The sequence below is a fragment of the Sinohyriopsis cumingii genome, unplaced genomic scaffold (assembly GCF_028554795.1).
Source record: "Sinohyriopsis cumingii isolate HCF-2022 unplaced genomic scaffold, ASM2855479v2 utg001397l, whole genome shotgun sequence".
NCBI lineage: Eukaryota > Metazoa > Mollusca > Bivalvia > Unionida > Unionidae > Sinohyriopsis > Sinohyriopsis cumingii.
Genome location: NW_028315993.1, coordinates 538368 through 547411, shown reverse-complemented (window position 1 = coordinate 547411; position 9044 = coordinate 538368). Strand labels below are relative to the sequence as shown.

Here is a 9044-nt window from a genome sequence, read left to right as displayed (position 1 = left end):
ATGCCGGTCTCTTGCATGCATTCGAAATCGAAAAAGATGAAATTGCCTTTCTTCTTGTGACCGTCCTCTTTCTCTGGTGGGGGTTGGTATTTTTGCACGTAACATTGGTGTTCCAAGTCCACGATGTGGTGACAAATGTGACATTTTTTCTTTCCTGAACATACGTGTGCCTTGGTATTATTGGTACGTATGACTTGTTCACACGTAGGGCACAATCTCAGGAGTTGACAAGCGCATTTCTTCTGTGAACCTTGCGTTTTCAGATGTTGTTGGTAACAGGTAGGGCTGACAAACGTGCGCAGACAAGTGGAACAAGGCACTGGTTCTTCGCTCAGACAGGGTGAAGAGGCCAAACATCCTGAGCATTTCGATCCACAATGCTTGTGTTGCTCTCGATTGTTATAACCATGGTCACATTTCTCACAGTAATATCTGTATCTCAGGAATCCGGTGATACTGGTAATGGTATCGAAATGTTCATCGTGATGATAAAGGTGAATGTATTTTCCGTCCTTAAAATCTTGGCCTCGAAACAACAGAGACCCGCGCATTTCTTGAGGGTGCACTTTCAAAGTGTAGCGTGGAGCTAGGACATCTTGCAATTTTTGCATTTCAGGAATGCCACAGGGTGTGTCTTTGGACAGTCCGGCTTGTTGTAACAGGAGTTCTGCTTCGTTTCGTTGTTTGGCTCGGTCGGATCGTTGAATAGTTTTCCAGGTTCTTTTCCATTCTACCGTGTCGTTCTTGTTGGCATAGGTTCGTCCCACCACGATGGCACGGGCTAAACACATCTGGTCATGAGAGTTGTTAATTCGGACGAGACTTGTTTTGGTGTTGCGAAGGTCGTCCACCAATAACATCTTTTTGCGTCCTGTCCCTTGAGGAGGAGAGACGTGGGTCATGTCCAGTGTGGCTTTTCCATCTGTGATGTCAAACTGGTCATTAGATTGTTGTACGTGTTGAATCTTGTCCATGACTTTGGAAGCGGTCAATTCTGCCGGGGTGCTAAACTCGATCCAAACAGGGGATTTCAAACCGTCGTGTTGTATGGAAAGTCTCAAGCGATCGTCTTCTTTGGGTTGACATTGTTGCTTGAGTGCAGTGAGCAAAGAATCCCACACCTCGGTGATGAACACTTCTGCTTTCTCTAACGGCACTTCAGCCTTGAAATCTTTAAACTTCACCGTGTATTTGTAAGCCGTGGTTCTAAATTTTCTAGAGGAGCGCTTTTCCGTCTCTCGAATGGAATAGTACTTTTCAGGGTTGACTAAGGGTGGTGAACTTGGTTTAGAGGGTTCGGATTCTGGTTCACTCATGTCCTCTTCAAAATCACTGGCATGAATTTGTGCCAAGATTTCAGCCCTGGTACGAGGCGATAGATCACGTTTCTGCCTCTTACTTTCTTCTTCTTTCTTCTCGAATGAATTAGATCGTTTCATCTTGAAAGCAAAAAGTCAAATGACTTAAGTTCAAACACCATAAACTACTTTATAGTCATAGCAGACCAGCGTATATAAAAGGGTGTGTGTCTTGTCCTTTCACTATTCATTTCACTCTCAAGCCGAGCACAACGATGGAAGAGACTAACCAGATGGAACGTTTCGTCAGAGCTTTGCGAGGGGTCATTAGAAAATTCTCTTCAGACCAGCCTACGGACTACTCTCCTTCCTTTAGAGATAAAAGTCAAGATACTTGCTATATCTGTCAGAAGAAAGGGCATTGGTCTTCAGAGTGTCCAGACCGTCAAAAAAGAAAAAAAACAGGGGATAAAAAAGACAAAAGTCAAGATACCTGTTATTATTGTAAAGAAAAAGGACATTGGTCTCCAGATTGCCCAAAAAAGAAACAAGAGGAGTCAGAAGAAAAGAGGAATTCTTCAGAAGAAGAGAGGGGTTCTTCAGAGGAAGAGAGGGATTCTTCTGAGGAAGAAAGCAGACAGGTGAAGAAAAAGAAACAGGAGAAGAAAAGAAGAAGGGAAGAAAGTGAGGAGGAAGAAGAGGAAAAGAGTGTGACAGTGAAGAAATTCAAAAAACAGAGAGACTAAAAAAGGAGAAAAGAAGAAATCAATGAACTTTTTATTAAAGTGTTGTGTTGTGAATTGTGAATTGGATTGTAAAAAATGGAGAAAAGAATAAATGAATGATATAAGGTAAGAGTCTTTGAGTTTTGATTTTAAAATAAGAAGCTACACTCACGCACTCATACACAGACACGTACTATAAGGGTAAAATGGGTGGGGTTTTTTTGAGTTATTGGCAAATTGAAATTGTATTTCTTTTCGAGAAATGTGGGTGGCCCTGAAAAGGGCCTTTTTTCTTTATGGTGCAGGGGTGAGTTTAAGCAATCAATTTTAACTGCCTTAAGCCTTTGCCACGGCCAAGGCCTACTTCTGGACTGCGTAATGATGATAATGATTGGGTTGAAATCACTAAGGGTGGTACGGTAGGCTTAGTCACAGGGTTGACATGTTTGGCTCGGGAAGGTCGTATTCTCTTCGGTCGTGATAAAGAAGTCTGATACATTTGTTTCAGACTTCTTAACTCCGCTAAAATGTCCAACAGTACCGTGACCGTTTGATTTTCACCCTCTTGTTTCTTTGCTGCTACTTCTTCTTGCTGTTGTTTTTTTCTTACCTCTTCTTCTTGTTGCTGTTGCTGTAGGAGAAAAGCCTGTTCCGCTTCCTTTTGTCGTTGTATAAATTTCTCCAATTCTTCTTTCTGTCTCTGTCTAAAATTCTCCACTTGCGGTAATGAAGAAGGTAACGAAGGTTCCGGAACAAATTCTTGCGAGGAGAGAAAATCCACAAAATCCCAATTCACCTCTTCTGAAAGTAAGTCCGGGTTCCCTTGGGCAGTCTCCCCTGCTGGTGCACCCCACTGGATCGTTTTCTGAGTTTCCGTCATGTTGAATCACTGTCGCATAGATTGACTGCACACAAGCGCTAGCGAATCTATATTGACTACGTGACGTCACAGACTGCTCTCTTCGGATTGGATGCGAGCTGACTGAATTCTGTAACGCGTGTTCGGATTGGTAAATGAACTCAATCCGTTTCAATCCTTTCCGCCCCTATAAATAAGCGCCGTTCACTGCATTGATTCACCTATTCTAAGAGCCTCAACATGTGGACAGACGTTGAATCTTCAACCCTTGTGTCAACGATGATGTTCAGGACGGACATGCTCATGTATGTCCGATCCAAGTGGACCGTTGTCAACAGGACCGACACGAGCCTATGGATACGTAGAATTTACGTGGAGAGGCAAGGATGCCTGAAAAGAGTTTTAGTTTATGGACCTACCATTCGACGAAGCCTAAGAAGAAGAAGAAGATGTTGCAGATGCCCTTTATGTTAAGGGCATATTAACATAAACCCAAAGGCCCTTTTCAGGGCCAGCCATATTTCTCGAAAAGAGATAGCCTTTCAATTGCCTACCCCTTTTTTAAAAAAAATTTTTTTAAAAAAAATTTAAAAAAAAAATCCCATGTTAAATTTCCCTTGTCGCTAGACAAGCCCAGGGTTTTTTCCCATGTTAATTCCCCTTGTCGCTAGAGTGGCCCACGATTTTTCTCCATGTTAAATTTCCATTGTCGCTAGAGTGGCCCAGGGGTCTCTGTAATGCTAATTCCCATTGTCGCTAGGGTGGCCCCCTTCACTACTCACGTACCAGTTGTTAATTTCTATATGTCACACGTACTAGTAACAGCTGCAACAGCATCTCAGTATCAATAAATTAATAATAGTAGTAGTAATAGTTCTGACATAAGGGTAGCAATACGGTAGCAGTAGTAGTAGTAATAGTTCTGACGTAATAGTAGCAGTACGGTAGTTGTAGTAGCAAAAAGATAGCAGTATTAGTATTAGTAGTAGTAGTATTAGTAGCAATATTATTTTTAAAAAAAGTTATCGGCTCTTCTTCATACAGTTTACCTCTGAAGTTCAGGAAGTGAAAATGACCAAGTGGAGCTAGCACCCTTTTTGAAAGGTACTGATCTGGAGTAAGGCCAAGCTGTATACTCCGTAACCTCATATTACACCAATAAATCATACACCGAAACAAAGGGAAGTAAAGGTTTATACCTAAGATACACAAGGTCTTTTTTAAATAGCCAGTAGACCAAGTGAGGAAAGCCGGGGAACTTCTTTTTCTTTACAATTCTACCCCACCCACCCCGCAAAATACGACAGTTCTAGCGCCACCATAAGTAGGAATACGGTAGTGAGTAGTAGTGGTGGTGGTTAGTAGTAAACAGATGATTGTGAGCTAGCTAGATGGCTATAGTACCTCGATGCTAGTGGTCGCGTGTTTGAACCCAGCAGAATCATACAATTGGTTTATAAAAGTGGTACTTAGCAGCTGCCTCTCACTAGTACCTGCTACATGTCTGCGGCGTAATGCCTCAGCGCTAGACGTCACTATAAACTGCCACACTGCTGACATCGATATGACTAAAATCGATAAATCTACATTAAAATTCAACAACCCAAAACGCACTCCCCTGAGCTACCTACCTGTATAACTAACTTGACGGAAACCTAGACTTAGGTAAGTACTATTACACACTGATACTTGCATGCCAGCACTACACATTTCCATTATTATTAGAATTTATTTATTTTTTCAGAGTTATTCTGTCTATCAGCCATGTTGTTCACTCAAGTAAACCTGAAGAAAGAGATACGCATGTTGTAACTAAGTCAGTTGAATATCCATTGTATTATTTGTCTGTACACGCCAATAGCTTGCCAGATACGGTCAACACTTAATAACATGGCTTGTTGTCATGTAATGACTGGTTGGTTTTGTGTATGATAACAAGAATTTGCTTGGAGACAAGTACAATCATTACATAGAACACCGACTGGTGAACTTCGGAAAGTTGCATTTTAAGGATTTATAGATATTCTGTAAGTATCAGTCTGCTATTTATTTTTATGAAACATTATTTTTTATTGAGTCAATGCATGAAAATGGAATAACGTTGTACTGAATATACTGAATGTGCAGAGTCCTACATTTACTCAAATCAAGGTCAACGACACTAGTCTCTCCAAGAGTTGTTCAGTTAATGATACATTATCAATTAAATTCACAGAGTTTTTGTTTTCAAACAGATGTTATTGATAATACAGAGAGCTGAACAGTCTCAGTGAGTCAGATGTTCACATACTAAATCCCATTTAACTCACACGTAGGTTATTTAATGCACAAAAAGTTGTTTATTTTTAGCAAGTGCGATCATATGGTAAAAATACCATGTGCACGTCATTTTCTGTGACTACGAGGTCAATAAGAGCAGATGAAGATTCTTTAAAAGAAATCGTTACTGGTATTGACACGGATTGCTAACCTCCACTATTATTATACTCACCACCAACACCCCATCTACTTATTTACATACATCACTAACTCTCCCTCTACACTATTTACATACAACACTAACTACCCCCAAATTATTTACACACTCCACTAACTTTCCATATATATTATTTACACAAACCACTAACTGCCTATCTACACTATTTACACACTCCACTAACTCTCCATCTACACTATGTACACACACCACTAACTTCACATCTCCACTATTTACACTCCACTCGCTCTCCATCTACACTATTTACACACCAATAACAACCCTTCTACACTATTTACAAACGCCACTAACACTCCATATACAATATTTACATACACCAATAACTCCTGCTCTATACTATTTACACACTCCACTGACTCTCCATCTACATTATTTACACACACCACTAACCATCCATCTACACTATTTACACACACCACTAACTCTCCAACTACACTATTTACACACAACTCTAACTCCCCCAAATTAGTTACACACTCCACTAACTCTCCATATACATTTTTTACACAAACCACTAACTCCCTATCTACACTATTTATACACCACTAACAACCCCTATACACTATTTACAAACGCCACTAACACTCCATATACAATATTTACAAACACCAATAACTTCTCCTCTACGCTATTTAGAAACTCCACAGACTCTCCATCTACACTATTTACACACTCTGTCTACATTATTTACACACACCACTAACTCCCCTCTACACTATTTACAAACTTCACTAACTCTCCATCTACACTATTTACACAATCCACTAACTCTCCATGTACTTTACTTACACACAGCATTAACCACCTCTACACTATTTGCACATACTATTAACTCCGCAGCTATACTACTTACATCAATAACTCCCCATCAACACTATTTACACACACCACTAACTCCCCTCTATACTATTTACAAACTTCACTAACTCCCCTATACACTATTTACAAACTCCACTAACTCCCCATCTATACTATTTACACACATCACTCACTCCTCCTCTACACAGTATGCAAGCTCCACTAACTCTCCATCTACACTATTCTCTCACACGACTAAATAACCATCTACACTATTTCAATAACCACTAACTCCCCATGTAAACTATTTGCATCCTCCACTAACTCTCAATCTACACTATTTACACACCACACGAACTCCCCATCTACACTATTTACACACTCCACGAACTCTCCGCCTACACCACTTGCACACACCCATAACTCTCTATCTACACTATTTACACACACAACTAACTCCCCATCTACACTATTGACACACATCACTAACCCCTTCTACACCATTGACACACACACAATTAATATCAATCAGCACTATTTACACACAACACTAACTCTCCATCAACACAATTTACACAGATCACTAATTTCCCCTCTACACTATTTACACATTCCACTAACTCTCCATCTACATTATTTACACACCCAAATAACTCTACATCTACACTATTTACACACACCACTAACTCCCCATCTATATTATTTACACTCATCACTGACTTCCCATCTACACAATTTACACACACCAATAACTCCCCTCTAACTATTTACACACTCCACTAACATTCCATCTTCACTTTTTACACACACCACTAACTCAACATCTACACTATTTACACACACCACTAACTCCCCCTATAACTATTTACACACTCCACTAACTTTGTATCTACACTATTTACACACACCACTATAAAGTGCCACACTGCAGACATCGTAGCGATAGAACTGAAAATTTGTTAAAGCTACGTTAAAAATCCAAATAACACACACACACCACCACCACCACCATTAGCTCCATATTCATTGTATTTACACATGTCACTAACTCCTCATCTACATCATTTACACCCACCGCTAATTAACTCATATAATTTAGTATTTACTTCTAAAACTGATCTCCCCATCCACATCATTTACACCCACTAACTCTAAATCTATAGTATTTTCCTACCTCTAACTATGCATCTACATTATCTATACCCACCATTAACTCCATATTCATTGTGTTTACATATCTCACTAACTCCTCATCTACCTACCGCTAATTAACTGATATAATTCAGTATTTACCCCTTAAACTGATCTCGCCATTCACATCATTTACACCCACTAACTCTAAATCTATAGTATTTTCCCACCTCTAACTCCCCATCTACAGTATTTGTACTCACCAATAACTCCACACCTACATTATTAACACTAACCAATAACTCCCCAAAAACAAAGGCACAATGCTTCGTCCAGTCATTGTAAATATTAGCTAATCTAATATGTACAATATCATTTAGATACACAAGACCTCTAAGATCACTCTACACCTCTAAGATCACACAAAACCAATAAGATCACTCTACACCTATAAGATCACACACCACCTCTACGATCACATAAAACCAGTAAGATCACAGTACACCTCTAAGTTCAAATAAAACAAATAAGGACACATAACACATCTAGGGCCGCACAAAACCACAAAGATCATAAACACCTCTAAGATCACACACCACCTCTACGACCACATCAGACTACTAAGATAACACAAAACTACTAAGGTCACACAGTACTTCTCCGATGGCACAAGACTTCGAAGATCACACACTACCTCTAAGATAACATAAAACAACTAAGATCACACAACACCTCTAAGATTACACACCACCTCTAAAACCACATAAATCTACTCAGATCACACAAAACTGTTAAGATCACACAACACCTCTACGATGGCACAAGACCTCTAAGATCAAATAAAACTGCTACGATCAAACAACTACCTTAAAATCACACAAAACCATTAGGATCACACAACACCTCTAAGATCACATAAAAACATTAAGATCACACAATACCTCTAAGATGTCAGAAAATCACTAAGATCACACAACACCTAAAAAATCACATAAAAACCAATAAAATCACACAACACCTCTAAGGTAACACAAAACCAAGAAGATCACACAACACCTCTAAGATCAAACAACACCTTTAAGATGGCAAAAGATCACTAAGATCACATAAAACCACTATGATCACATATAACCACTATGATCACACAACACCTTTATAATCACATACATTAACTAAGATCACACAACACCTCTAAGATTACATAACACCACTAACATGTCACAACTTTAATATGGCACAAGATCACTAAGATCAAATAACACCTCTAAGATCACACAAATCCACTAAGATCACACAACACCTCTAAGATCAGACAAAACCACTAAGATCACAAAACACTACTAAGAACACGCAACACCTCTACGATGGCACAAGATAACTAAGATAAGATAACACAACACCTCTATGATCACATAAATTAACTAAGATCACACAACACATCTAAGATCACATAAAACCACTAAGATAACGCAACTTTAATATGGCAAAAGATCACTAAGATCACACAACACATCTAAGATCACACAAATCCACTAAGATCACACAACACCTCTAAGATCACATACAACCAATAAAATCACACAACACTTCTAAGATGGCACAAGATCACTAAGATCACACAACATCACTAAGATCGCACAAATCCAATAAAATCACACAACACCTCCAAGACCACACACAACCATGAAGATCACACAACAACTCTAAGAATGCACAAGATCACACAACACCTCAAA

The 9044-nt window shown here is 39.3% G+C and overlaps 1 protein-coding gene across 1 annotated transcript in view; it reads left to right on the top strand.

The window, feature by feature from the left end:
- Positions 1–4579: 4579 nt before the first annotated feature.
- LOC149772528 (uncharacterized) overlaps positions 4580–9044 on the top strand; it is a 152226-nt gene continuing 147761 nt past the window's right edge. The window contains exon 1 of the mRNA XM_089947662.1: positions 4580–4909. The gene's annotated coding sequence lies outside the window, so the exon portion shown is untranslated. The remainder of the gene's footprint in view (positions 4910–9044) is intronic.